Raw genomic sequence first — 14,303 nt, forward strand, 5'->3', positions numbered from 1 at the left:
GTAAGTCATCCCCTCCTCATTCCTCAATTTGAATTCATTATTAAAAAGAGAAAACTAAACTTATATATGTTTTTGCTTGAGAAAACAATTACTTAAAAAGCAAAAAATGATTACTGTAGAACCATCTGCCTGAGGTTAGAGTAAATTACTGTTGTTTAATATATGGAGGTAGTAACTAGGGAGATGAGAGAAATATGATAAATATTCTTGACTAGGACTTACATTCATGCTTATAACTATCTACTCCCATTTAGAATGAAAATATTTATAATTTTGTAAGCAAATATAATAATAGAAATGTCTGAAGCAAAAGAGATTAATGATTGTATCATATATTACATGTATATTTTATTCAACCAGTGTATTTGTTTCAGTTCAGTTCAGTCACTCAGTCGTGTCTGACTCTGCAACCCCATGAATCGCAGCATGCCAGGCCTCCCTGTCCATCACCAACTCCCGGAGTTCACCCAAACTCATGTGCATTCAGTCGTGATGCCGTCCAGCCATCTCATCCTCTGTCTTCCCCTTCTCCTCCTGCCCTCAATCCCTTCCAGAATCAGAGTCTTTTCCAATTAGCCAGCTCTTCGCATGAGGTGGCCAAATTAAAGGAGTTTCAGATTTAGCATCAGTCCATCCAAAGAACACCTAGGACTGATCTCCTTTAGAATGGACTGGTTTGATCTCCTTGCAGTCCAAGGGACTCTCAAGAGTCTTCTCCAACACCACAGTTCAAAAGCATCAGTTCTTCGGTGCTCAGCCTTCTTCACAGTCCCACTTTCACATCCATACCTGACCAGTGGAAAAATCATAGCCTTGACTAAATGGACCTTTGTTGGCAAAGTAATGTCTCTGCTTTTGAATATACTATCTAGGTTGGTCATAACTTTCCTTCCAAGGAGTAAGTGTCTTTTAATTTCATGGCTGCAATCACCATCTGCAGTGATTTTGGAGCCCCCAAAAATAAAGTCTGCCACTGTTTCCACTGTTTCACTCTTTCCCCATCTATTTGCCATGAAGTGATGGGACTGGATGCCATGATCTTCGTTTTCTGAATGTTGAGCTTTAAGCCAACTTTTTCACTCTCCTCTTTCACTTTCATCAAGAGGCTTTTTAGTTCCTCTTCACTTTCTGCCATAAGGGTGGTGTCATCTGCATATCTGAGATTATTGATATTTCTCCCAGCAATCTTGATTCCAGCTTGTGCTACTTCCAGCCCAGCGTTTCTCATGATGTACTCTCATAGAAGCTAAATAAGCAGGGTGACAATAGACAGCCTTGACATACTCCTTTTCCTATTTGGAACCAGTCTGTTGTTCCATGTCCAGTTCTAACTGTTGCTTCCTGGCCTGTATACAGTTTTCTCAGGAGGCAGGTCAGGTGGTCTGGTATTCCCATCTCTCTCAGAATTTTCCACAGTTTATTGTGATCCACACAGTCAAAGGCTTTGGCATAGTCAATAAAGCACAAATAGATGTTTTTCTGGAACTCTCTTGCTTTTTCCATGATCCAGCAGATGTTGGCAATTTGATCTCTGGTTCCTCTGCCTTTTCTAAATCCAGCTTGAACATCTGGAAGTTCACGGTTCATGTATTCCTGAAGCCTGACTTGGGGAATTTTGAGCATTACTTTACTAGCATGTGAGATGAGTGCAATTGTGTGGTAGTTTGAGCATTCTTTGGCATTGCCTTTCTTTGGGATTGGAATGAAAACTGACCTTTTCCAGTCTTGTGGCCACTGTTGAGTTTTCCAAATTTGCTGGCATATTGAGTGCAGCACTTTCACAGCATCATCTTTCAGAATTTGAAATAGCTCAACTGGAATTCTATCACCTCCACTAGCTTTGTTCATAGTGATGCTTCCTAAGGCCCACTTGACTTCACATTCCAGGATGTCTAGCTCTAGATGAGTGATCACACCATTGTGATTATCTTGGTCGTGAAGATCTTTTTTGTACAGTTCTTCTGTGTATTCTTGCCACCTCTTCTTAATATCTTCTGCTTCTGTTAGGTCCCTACCATTTCTGTCCTTTATCAAGCCCATCTTTGCATGAAATGTTCCCTTGGTATCTCTAATTTTCTTGAAGAGATCTCTAGTCTTTCCCATTCTGTTGTTTTCTTCTATTTCTTTGCATTGATCGCTGAGGAAGGCTTTCTTATCTCTCCTTTCTGTTCTTTGGAACTCTGCATTCAGATGCTTATATCTTTCCTTTTCTCCTTTGCTTTTCACTTCTCTTCTTTTCACAGCTATTTGTAAGGCCTCCCCAGAAAGCCACTTTGCTTTTTTGCATTTCTTTTGCATGGGGATGGTCTTGATCCCTGTCTCCTGTACAATGTCACGTGTATTTGTTTACATAATAAGATATAAATTGATTTTAGGGCAAAGATAGGCATTATCAAATGAATATTTATTTTAACTTGTCCAATATGTCTGGTGACCACACTAAGGAGTGTGTTTTATATATTAAAACTTCCACATGGTAATAACTCTGATCAATATATGACAGATGATATAAACAAGTCACTCTGTATATTTGGATATGTTTGTACCAATATATACTTTTCAATTTTTGTTAAGAAAATCACTGGTTTAGAACCTTACTAGTCCTCTAATCTAAGAGATTAGAAGTGCAATCCTTTCTTCAACACACTCAACAAATTCACTTTTCCTTTTTGATGTAGGGACTAACTGTTCTTTGAGGGAAATAATTCTTTTGTCAAAAGATCTAAATAAAATGTACTGACAGTGTTTTGTTCCTATTGAATTAAAATCTCTCTTCCTGTTTTATGACTCATAATCAGTATTAGGACCCTCTATAGTTTGTTTGCTTGTTTTTATTTTTGCCCCTCAAATTAAACATATGCATTCTTCTGTATGGTTTTAAAGCAACTGTCTTCCAGATACCACCCTGAGCTGGGGCCTCATTTTGGGACACTAATTTGTCTGCAACTCTCTCAAAGTACAATACAATCTGACAAGCATAGAGTAGAGAAGAATGATTCCTTCATCCTTTGGATACTGTCTATGTTAGAGGTTTTTAAGCATTCATATTATAGTTAATTTGCACTGGGTATCTTACTTGAAGTCTTGTTTTATTGGTGCTTTTGAATTGTGGTGCTGGAGAAGACTCTTGAGAGTCCCCTGGACTGCAAGGAGATCAAAACAGTTAATCCTAAAGGATATCAACCCTGAATATTCATTGGAAGGACAGATGTTGAAGTTGAAGTTCCAATACTTTGGCCACTTGATGTAAAGAGCTGACTCACTGGAAAAGATCCTGATGCTAGGAAAGATTGAAGGCAAAAGGTGGCAAGGTTGGGTGCGGAGGAGTGGGGGGTGCAGAGGATGAGATGGCTGAATAGCATCACCAACTCAATGGACAAGAATTTGAGCAAACTCCAAGAGACAGTGAAGGAGAGGAGAGCCTAGTGTGCTGCAGTTCATGGAGGTGCAGAATCAGATACAACTTAGTGACTAAACAACAATCAACAAAGAGAATGTAATAATCTTGTTATTGGCTGTATAGTCAGGCCACCCAAGGTGGCTGTTCTCTTGCTCTCCCTACATCCCTTGCTCAACCAGTGCATGCCTCACCTATACCCTGCTCACATGACTGACCTTTCTACACACTTGCCCCAGGCCCCCGCTAGTGATAATTCTTACCAAAAGGAAAGGGTAAGAGGCATGCCTCTCTTCTGGTTTTCCAGTAACCAGTGAGCTCATTGTTTTGCTGTTGTTGTTCAGTTGATAATTCAGGTCCTATTCTTATGTGACCCCATGGACACATTTTTGTGATCTCATAGACCCTGCCAGGTCCCTCTGTCCATTGGACTTCCCAGGCAAGAATGGACAGGGTTGCCATTTCCTTCTCTAGGGGATCTTTCCAACTCAGGGGTTGAACTCATGACTTCTGCATTGGTAGGTGGATTTTCAACCACTGATCCACCAGGAAAGCCCAACCTGAAAACCCATTTGATGTCAGTTCCTTCAGAACTGGTAACTTCTCCCCACCCTCGAGAGAGAGAGAAGTCTCCTGCCATGCCCTGCCCCATCTGCCACACACAGTGGGATGTCACTCTAGGACCTTGTTTCAGACATGTAAGCTCCTCCATCCATTAAGCCACTGACATCTCAGTCTCAGACTCCAAGCTTTTTTGTTGGTTCTGAAGCTGGGCAAGCACAGGACTTGTAAGTCTGATGGTTGCAGTCCAGCAGTGGTATTTCCTACTTACTTAAGAGGTTCTGACTTACTTGTCTTATTTACTATTGCATATTGAGCCAAGTTTATTTATTTGTGATACCTGAGTCTCCTTCCCATTGTGAATTGGTAGAGATGAATTTAAAGGGTATGTAATTCATAGAGACATGACTTCTCCACAATGATGAAAGTTGATGGCCTAAACAGATCATTCCAGGAATATCAGGTATACCCAAGACTGTCAAGCTGACTTCTCAGCATCATTGGTATAGCACAGTGGAAAGCAAAATTGAAGAAGTTTTAAAAACAGTTTTGGAGGAGTCGCTCACAAACACAAATCCTAGCTCTCACCTTTATACCTGCATGACTTTGAACATATTCCAAATCTTATTTCCCCATGATTTAATTATGGATAATTCCTACCTTTTCAGGTGTGTCAACGATTAGATGGAGAGACAATATAGTGTAGTTGTTAAAACCATAAACTTTAAGGTCAGAACATTTTTCTTTAAATTTTGGCTTTACCACTAACTAGTTTATTGACTTTAGCTAAGTTTTTATTTCTTCTCTGGTAAAAGGAAGATAATAATAATTTCTCCAGTGCATAGAAGTAAAAAGATAAATTTTGAAGTGCTATGTGTTAATGTGCTTAGTCACTCAGTCATGTCTGACTCTTTGCAACACCATGGACTGTGGCCCGCCCAGGCTCCTCTGTCCAGGCAAGAACACTGGAGTGGGTTGCCATGCCTTTCTCCAGGGAATCTTCTGAACCCAGGGATTGAACTCGGGTCTCCCATATTGCAGGTGGATTCTTTACCATCTGAACCACCAGAGAAGCCCAAGAATACTGAGTACGTAGCCTATCTCTTCTCCAGGGGATCTTTCTGACCCAAGATCTGAACCAGGGTATCCTGTACTGCAGGCAGATTCTTTACCAGCTGAGTTACGACAGAAGTTAATAGGTTATTATTATTATTATTATATTAGTATATCCTTATAGGCAGGTGAATCTTCTCCTGTAGCCCTGTGGGTATGTCTGTGTGATAAAGCTGAGGAAATATATGACAGTTTGGTCTTCTAGTATCGCTTCTGGTATTCCCTAAAATTGATCAAGTCAGTGCTTTGAACTGTTGTAACTTAGCAGATAGACTCCTGTAGTTAACATAACGGTAGGGATGATCATAATAAAGGAAGGATGTAAAGGACAGGGATATCAAAAGACAGGAGCATTCAGTCAGGGTCAGCAAATGTCATGGCTATAAAAAAAAAATCTTGAAATAAGGCCAGCAAGCCAGGCTGAGGCTCAAGCCCCATAAAATAAAGGTGAAAGGTAATGCATTTTGGCTCAAAGGTGATCTGTAAACTTCCAGTCTATTTTTAAAGCCACCACCACTGTAACTATATGAATGCAGTGTGCCCTAGACATGGGATACAACAAAAGTCAATGCAAAACCAGAATAACACGAGGTGTTCCAGAGTCTAGAAGTAGAAATGAGGCTTCTGACGTGGAAGATTAGAGTGTGGAAATTTAGCCTTCTCAAGTTTAGTTCAGTTCAGTCGCTCAGTCGTGTCCGACTCTTTGCGACCCCATGAATCGCAGCACGCCAGGTCTCCCTGTCCATCACCAACTCTCGGAGTTCACTCAGACTCACATCCATTGAGTCTGTGATGTCATCCAGCCACCTCATCCTCTGTCGTCCCCTTCTCCTAATGCCCCCAATCCCTCCCAGCATCAGAGTCTTTTCCAATGAGTCAACGCTTCACATGAGGTGGCCAAAGTACTGGAGTTTCAGCTTTAGCATCATTCCTTCCAAAGAAATCCCAGGGCTGATCTCCTTCAGAATGGACTGGTTGGATCTCCTTGCAGTCCAAGGCACTCTCAAGAGTCTTCTCCAACACCACAGTTCAAAAGCATCAATTCTTCGGCGCTCAGCCTTCTTCTCAAGTTCATTTCAAGCTAAACACAAAGGAAATATGAGGAGGCTTGTGAATGCAATTCTTACACCTCTGAATTTCATCATTAAAGGGATGATTTATACAGATGAAAAATGCAGTGGAAAAGGACATAGCTAAGAGACAAGCTGTGCATCTCATTTCTACTGTATGAGTGTTTTAAATTCTGTTTTAACATCTACAAAACTGGAATGATAATAAATACAATATTGTCAAGAATGGAAAGGAATTATTGAAATATTGTTACACAGCCAAACAAGCATAAAATATTAGGAAGAAAACTTATACTTTCATTTGGTATATGAAAGCCATAAGACAATGTCACTTTCACAAAATCGTGCAAAATTTTAACTTTGTTTGAGACCATCAGGGATCTGAGGTCAATAATAATCAGGGTGGGAAATTTCAAATTCTTGCAGTTCTTCTGAGGGGAGAGAGGACATACAGATTGTCTCACCTTGGGTACAACATTTGAAAAATATGAAGCCAACATAAAAGTCGTTAAAAACAAAAGAACAGTTGAAATTTTAACAAATTTTTAAAGTAAATGTGTCATTGGCATGAGAATTTAGAGTTCCCAGAAGACAATATATAAGTGAAATCCTCATTCATTTGCTAGGTCTATAATATGCTGAAATTAAATACACACAGGCACATGGGCACACACGTGTACACACACACAGAGTAAATGAATTTAAAGCTAGGTCAATAGAAACTATTTCAACTGAATAATATGTAGGAAAGATATTTTTTTTTTAAATCAGACCTTCCAAGAGGTGTAGGACAAAATCAAATGATCTAACACACATGTACTTAGAGTCACAGAAGAAAAAAGAGAGAATGAGACAAGAAATATTTGAGGAGGTAATGGTCATTTTCCCCCCAAATTAATGAAAGAAAACAATCAAGAAACTCAGAAACCTTCAGGATTTTAAATGGAAAGGAAAATACTACTACATCATAAAGTATATCACAGATGAAGAGGTTTCCAAACATACACTATGCAAATATCACCTCTGAATTCTATCATGAGCTATAATAAAAGTTAAAAATGAAGATAAGTTAAACACTCTCTTGAACAAAAATACGATGAGAAATGTTAAAGAATGTTTTTTAAGCAAAAGAAAAATAGTATTACTTAAAAGTGTAAATCTAAACACACACAAACACAAAAAACAGTATCAGCAATGGTAAATATAGGCAAATATAAATTTCAAAAATGTTAAATCACTGAAAATTATTGACTTTGTAAAGTAAATATAGAAAAAATAATTAGGCTTATAAAAGCAGAAATTAAAAAGTGTGACAATACTACTACAAAGGATCAAAAGAATAATATGAAATTATACTATTAAAAGATTGTTACCCTATATGTGAAGTGTAAAAATATGACTTGAAGGAAAGCTGTGGCAATATAATCACTGGCATATCGTAAATCTATAGCAACAACTTAAAACATAGGTATGAACAATAATCCAAATTAAAGTAGAATAGTAGAAAATAGATGAAACAAAAAACACCAGTTTTAAGACTGTAGCTTTAAAAATAAGTATGTCAATAATTGCAGGGGTTTCCCAGGTGGCTCAGAGGGTAAAGAATCTGTCTGCAAGCAGGAGACGCTGGTTTGATCCCTGGGTCGAGAAGATCCCTTGGGCAAGGGCATGGCAACCCACTCCAGTATTCTTGCCTAGAGAATCCCATGAATAGAGGAGCCTGGCGGGCTACAGTCCATAGGGTCTTAGAGTCGGATTGAGCGACTAACACTTTCACTTTTCATCCTAACCCCTAATGTGACATTATTAGGAGATGGGGGGTGGGGGGGGTGATTTGAGAAGTGATTAGGTCATAATGGTGGAAGCTTCGTGTATAGAATTAGTGTGCTTACAAAAGAGACCCAATGGGTTTCCCAGATGGCTCAGTGATAAAGAATCCACTTGCCAATGCAGGAGACACAGGTTCGATCCCTGGGTCAGAAAGATCCCCTGGAGGAGGAAATGGCAATCCACTCCAGTATATTCTTGCCTGGAAAATCCCTTGGACACAGGAGCCTGGTTGGCTACAGTCCATAGGGTCTCAAAGAGTTGGACACGACTGAGAGACTGAGCAGGCATGCCAAAGAGACCCCACGGATCTCTCTCGCACTTCCTGTCATGTGGGAAACCATTGAGAAGTTCATCACCTACGAACCAGGAAATAGGCTCCCATTAGACTCCAAATCTGCAGGCACTTTAATCTTGGACTGCCCAGCTTCCAGAAAATTAGAAATAAATGTTTGTGGTTAAGACTTCCAGTCTATAGTATTTTCTTTATAACATCCTGAATGAGCTAAGACAAGGGCATAATTCTTCCCAATTATTTTGTGAGACCACCATAATTCTGATACCAAAAGCTGAAAAATACATTTTAAGGAAGTAAAAAGCCTATCTCCCTCATAAATAAATACCCTTAAATGTATTCATTGTGATCAAGTAGACTTTATCTCAGAAGAGCAAGGTTATAATTCACTTTCAGAAAACTAATAACAGAAGGGAACTTCTGCAACCTGATAAAGGGCAGTTATAAAAAACCTACATTATCATATTTAATGGTGAAAAATTAATACCTTCTTAACCACAAGATCAGGAACAAGGTGGGGATGTTCACCCTCCACTTCTATAGAATATTTCACTGGAGGGGCTGGATGAGGCAATAAACAATTACAAAAATATGAGAGACATACAAGTTGAAGATACAAAACAGTTTTCCTTCCTGAACCAGAGGATTTTATATACTTACATAAAATCCCATTTAATCTATAAAAACCTACTAGAACTGATAAATAAGTTTAAGAAGGTCACAGAATAAGAGATCAATAGACAATAATCAATTGTATTTTTGTAAATTAGAGATGTCCACTTAGACATTGAAATTTTAGAAGCTACATTTGTAATAGCATCAAAAATATCAAACAATTAGTGAAATATTTAACAAAATAAATACAAGATTAGTACACTTTTGAAATTTAAAAACATTGTAAAGAGAAATCAAAGAGCTAACTAAAAGAGAAGCATACTAAGTTCACACATCAGAATACTTGAAAAATGTCAGTTTTCCTCCAATTGATCTATAGATTCAAAGAAATCCCAATAAAATCCCAGCTAGTTCTTTTGTACACATTCATGAGCTGATCTTAAAACCTAAATGGAAATGGACATGACTTAGACTAGCCAAATAATTTTAGAAACTTCGAGAAGGAAACACAAGAAAAAATTACTGCAAACCTGAGTGAGGAAATGATTTCTTAGGGTATATGAAATATGTTCTGTTTTTTTTTAATGGCAAATTGTACTTCATCAAAATTATAAATGCCTGCTCTATGAAACAAAGCTGCTATGAGAGTGAAAAGATAAGCTAGAGAATGGAAAAAAAATTGTAAAACACAAATCTCATTTTAAAAATCTTGTATCTAGAATGTATAGAGAAATCTCACAACTGAATATTAAGCAAAAGATTTGAACCGACACTTTACCAGAGAAGATATACAAGGGAAAGTAAGTACATGAAAAGATTATCAACATCCCTTAGTTTTTATGGAAATACAAATTAAACACAGTAAGATAGAATTCAGTATAGTGCTTGTGCATAGTCATGTCCGACTCTTTGCTGCTCCATGGACTATAGACCTCCAGGCTTCTGTGTCCATGGGATTTTCCTGGCAAGAATCCTGGAGTGTGTTGCCATACCCTCCTCCAGGGGATCTTCCCCAACCAGGGATTGGACCCATGTCTCCTATGTCTCCTACATTCCAGACAGATTCTTAGCACTGAGCCCCTGAGGAAATCCCAAGTACATCTAGATACAAGTATACATTTATTAGAAAGGCTAAATTTTTGGAAATGGCAATGACTGTCCAATGCTAGCAAGGATGCTGAGTAGCTAGAACTCTCATACGTTTCTGGTGGAGATGCAAAAGGGTAGGGTGACTTTGGAAATCATTTTGGCTGAAACTCCAGTACTTTGGCCACCTCATGCGAAGAGTTGACTCATTGGAAAAGACCCTGATGCTGGGAGTGATTGGGGGCAGGAGGAGAAGGGGACGACAGAGGATGAGATGGCTGGATGGCATCACCGACTTGATGGACATGAGTCTGAGTGAACTCTGGGAGTTGGTGATGGACAGGGAGGCCTGGCGTGCTGCAATTCATGGGGTCACAAAGAGTCAGACACGACTAAGCGACTGAACTGAACTGAACCCTTGCCATGTGATCCAGAAATCCCATTTCTTTATATTTTCCCAGGTGAAATTAAAATATATATCCACTGAAAGACTTCTATGTTAATGACTATGGCAGCTTTAGTCATAATCACCAAAAACTGGAAGCAATTCAAATTTTCACCAACTGGTAAATGATTAAGCAGATGTGGCACATCCACTCAATAGAATGTTCCCATTTTAAAAAGAAACCAAGTGCTGGTACATTTAGTAATATGGATGTATCTCAGAAGCTTTATTCTGAGTAAAAGAAGCCAGACACCGAAGACTACATACTGTATAATTTCCTAAACCTTCTGGAAAAAGCAAAATTATAGAGACAGAAATCAGATGGGTGGTTACCAGGACCTAAGAGTTGGGTAGAGACTTAACTGTAAAGGGCAGCAGGGTGGGGGTGGGGGGGTGGCTATAGAGATGGTCTTTATCTTGATTGTAGTGGAGGCTACATACTGTCTCCATTTGTCAAAACTCATCAAACTGTGCACTTTAAAGGGGTGAATTTTGTTTATGTAAATTATCCTTCAATAACCCTGACTTAAAAAAAAAGCATCAGGAAGTATGGCATAACAGTGTGGGTAACAGTGGCATTCACACTCAAGTTGATCTTTACAGGGAATGCCATTTGTATGTCTCTTAGCGCAATTTTGAGGTTAAACAACATGCTGAGTCCTTTATCTCTCAGGTTTGACCAGAGGTAAATACAACAGAAGATTGTGTCCAGGAAGCAGAGTGAAATCTCAGTGTTTGCTTCCTAGATTCCCTCCCTTGTAGATCACGCTTAACTACCTGTGTTCCTTGATGAAAAGTTACACTTCTGCCAAGCAACTTTCTCTACCAAGATCCCTCTGTTCTGGGTCCCTGTAATCTCACTTTTAATCCTTCAGGTTTAGAAATACCTGGCTATTATTGGGGGTTCAGTATACTGCACAATCCTTTCTCATTCCTCCACACCCTGCCCATAATAAATTATTCTCAAGTTATTCAACTTGAATGTACCATTTCTTTATTGCCAGAATCCTGAACAATACAGAAAGCTGTCTTCTGGCCTCATCACTTTTTAAAAAAAGTTTTATTGGAGTATAGTTGCTTTATAATGTTGTACTAGTTTCTGCTGTATAGCAAAATGAATCAGTTATATGTATACATACATCCCATTTTCTTTTTCAATTTTCTTCCCTTTTAGATCACTTTAATGCATTGAGATGAATTCCCTGTGCTATAGGCTAGCTTTTCAGTAGCTATCAATTTTATACACAGCAGTGTGTATCATTTTAAGTGTGAGCACTTTGGCTACCCTTTCACGTATTTGATATTTAGTTTCTCCATCTGTTATATAATAATAGTAATAATAATGCCTCATTAATAAGGTTATTATGAGAATTAACTTTTTAGTAATACTTTTTTCCTTTTTCATCTTAGTCTCTCTATTACTGGGTGTTTATTCTCCTTCAGTGTCTTCATATGCTTCTATTTCTACTCTCTCTTTTAAGTAACAATTTCTTTATTATATATAAATGTATAAGTGATTTACATAGGGCTTTATAATGTGGAGAAGCCTGTATAAATGGCTTAAATGTACCATGGTTATGTTCCTGGAATAAACTGTTGCTATTTCTACTGCTACAGAACAGTTAAGTCAAATTTTTGAATTAGGTCAACAAAATCCACAAATAGGGTGGAATCTTTGGACTGTCTAAGCAGGGATAGATCTGGAATAAATCAGCCACAGATATCATTTGTCAGCACTCTAAGGGAGGCCTTTCAAATAAGGGTAGAAGGCACATCAAGAATATCAGCTTCTAGTAGCATTATGGTGAATCCATTAAATCTATATTGAGAGTTTTCCATCATGTGGATTCAAGTTAACATAATTGTTTTATTGCAGTAATGTCTAAACAAGGATCCACAATTAGGCTGTATTTTTATCTTGACTTGTGAACTATTGCTGCCAACTACTCAAATTTCAAGCTTGTTGAGACATATGTTATCCCTGGAAACCCTTCATAAAAATGAAGCATTTTACTGTCCCACCAATTCAGTATAGTCTGGTCAGTTCTCCATCTAGATCTAAGTAAACCATGTAATAGTTCCTACACTAGCAAGTAGTATTTTAAATGGCTTTTAAAGTAAAACCAAAAAGAACAAATTTATTTCTATTTGTGCCAATTAATCTGGTTTGGATTCTCTTTTCCAGCTTCTTAAATAATAGGACAGAATGAAGTTGTGGGAAAAGAACTGGATATGGAATTAAGAAGATCTGTATTTGAAATCTTGCTCTAATGCTGCTTCCCAGCTGTGTGATTTCATTAAATCATTTACCTAGCCTCAGTCTCTATCTGTCAAATGGGGATCTACTGGTGACAAGTGAGCTAATAATGATTGACAACATATTCCTTTAAGGACTTAATAACTTATTTTTTATAATTCACGTATGTAAAGTTTCAAATGTGATTAGTAAGAAACGGGAATGAAGGAAACTTTCAGACAGAGGCAGGAATGTTTTGGTTAAAAGGAAACTAAAATACAAGAGAACAAAAGCAAGATAAAAATGAGTACAATGTATGCATTTATAGCCCACATGTCACAGTTCAGTATTTATAGGTTTGTAAGTGACAGCCTTCCCAGTATAGCAATGTTAATTATGAAGTAGCTGTCAGTTTCAAGCTGTGCACCTGACTGAGGCTGAAACTATTCACCATTTCCACACTTGATCATTTAATTTCAGAGCCGAAAATATACACCCATAAATCAGTTTGTGTTTCTGATTTTGTTTCCCTAAATCTTCTTTTGAAATGCCCTAGTGACTTTCTATTTAATGAATATTAATCATTTTATTTCACAAATGTGATTTGTAATTATCAGAGCTGGACTGAAACCTCAGGAAGAGGTGATGAGTCTAAGACTGAACACAATACTAAATGTATACTTAAATTTTCCAGAGCTGATTCTCCCGTTGCTACTTAAATTCCATGGTCAAAGCAATAAATGGAATAAATATGAAAAAGAAGAATAGGAGAGGGAAACAGAGAAAGAGAGACAGAGGTGAGGAAAGAGAGAGAGAGAAAAGAATGAGAGAGAGAGATTGAGAAGAAGCTTGGGAAAACGTTCAGTGGAAAATCTGTAGAAATGATGTAAGAGAAAACAAAGGCAGGGATTGGAGTGAGGGGTGTATAACTGAGACTATAAAAACTCAGAGAGAAAACTCACCATCAGAGCTGAGTTTGGGAAAAACTGCACAGACAGGACTCTAAAGTTAGACTCTCCTGATTTTTCACAAGGTAAGTTAAATATAAAAGCTGATGAAGAGTTAGTCTTTTTCCTTTTAACTATTTTTTTTAAGTTTTTGAATACTTTTCAAATGCTTTGATTATATCTTGATTTTGTTAAAATTAGAAATGTTTTGAGGAATATTATCCTCTCTAAAAATGAGTAAAATATCTAAGATATTTTGTAATGCAAAATTAGGGTAGCGATAATTGTTTGCTCAGGCATTTTATATTTATTATATTGTTTTTGCTTTTATATTCTATTTCAAAATAAAGAGAAAAGGAACTCAAAATAATGATCCTATAAGAGTGTTAGATATATTAATTTTGCTTTTATCAAATACGTCCAGTGTTAAGAATATTTAAAGTTACAAAGTGGCCTGATTCTAAAAACCTAGGTAGAAAAGGAAGTTTCTCTCTTATCTTTATTTCTATTAAAATTAGAATTTAAGAAACATCCCTAAATTAACCAAATTATATGCTCTATGTTTTTCAAACCTATACTATCCAGTGCTTTTATTCTTATGAAACCCAAATAGGCAAATATGATATTAATAACCTAGTTTAAAATAGACTTAGGTCATATTTATTCTTCAGTATTTGAAGTGCTCTTGCTATTAATGATTGAATTGTTAAT

General features: G+C 37.5%; 1 protein-coding gene across 1 annotated transcript in view; it reads left to right on the forward strand.

Moving 5' to 3' along the window:
* Window positions 1–13,581: 13,581 nt before the first annotated feature.
* Window positions 13,582–14,303, forward strand: part of OSTN (osteocrin) — a 36,942-nt gene continuing 36,220 nt past the window's right edge. Inside the window, exon 1 of the mRNA XM_040253297.1 lies at window positions 13,582–13,678. The gene's annotated coding sequence lies outside the window, so the exon portion shown is untranslated. The remainder of the gene's footprint in view (window positions 13,679–14,303) is intronic.

Source organism: Oryx dammah, unplaced genomic scaffold (genome assembly GCF_014754425.2).
Source record: "Oryx dammah isolate SB20612 unplaced genomic scaffold, SCBI_Odam_1.1 HiC_scaffold_2, whole genome shotgun sequence".
NCBI classification, from domain to species: domain Eukaryota; kingdom Metazoa; phylum Chordata; class Mammalia; order Artiodactyla; family Bovidae; genus Oryx; species Oryx dammah.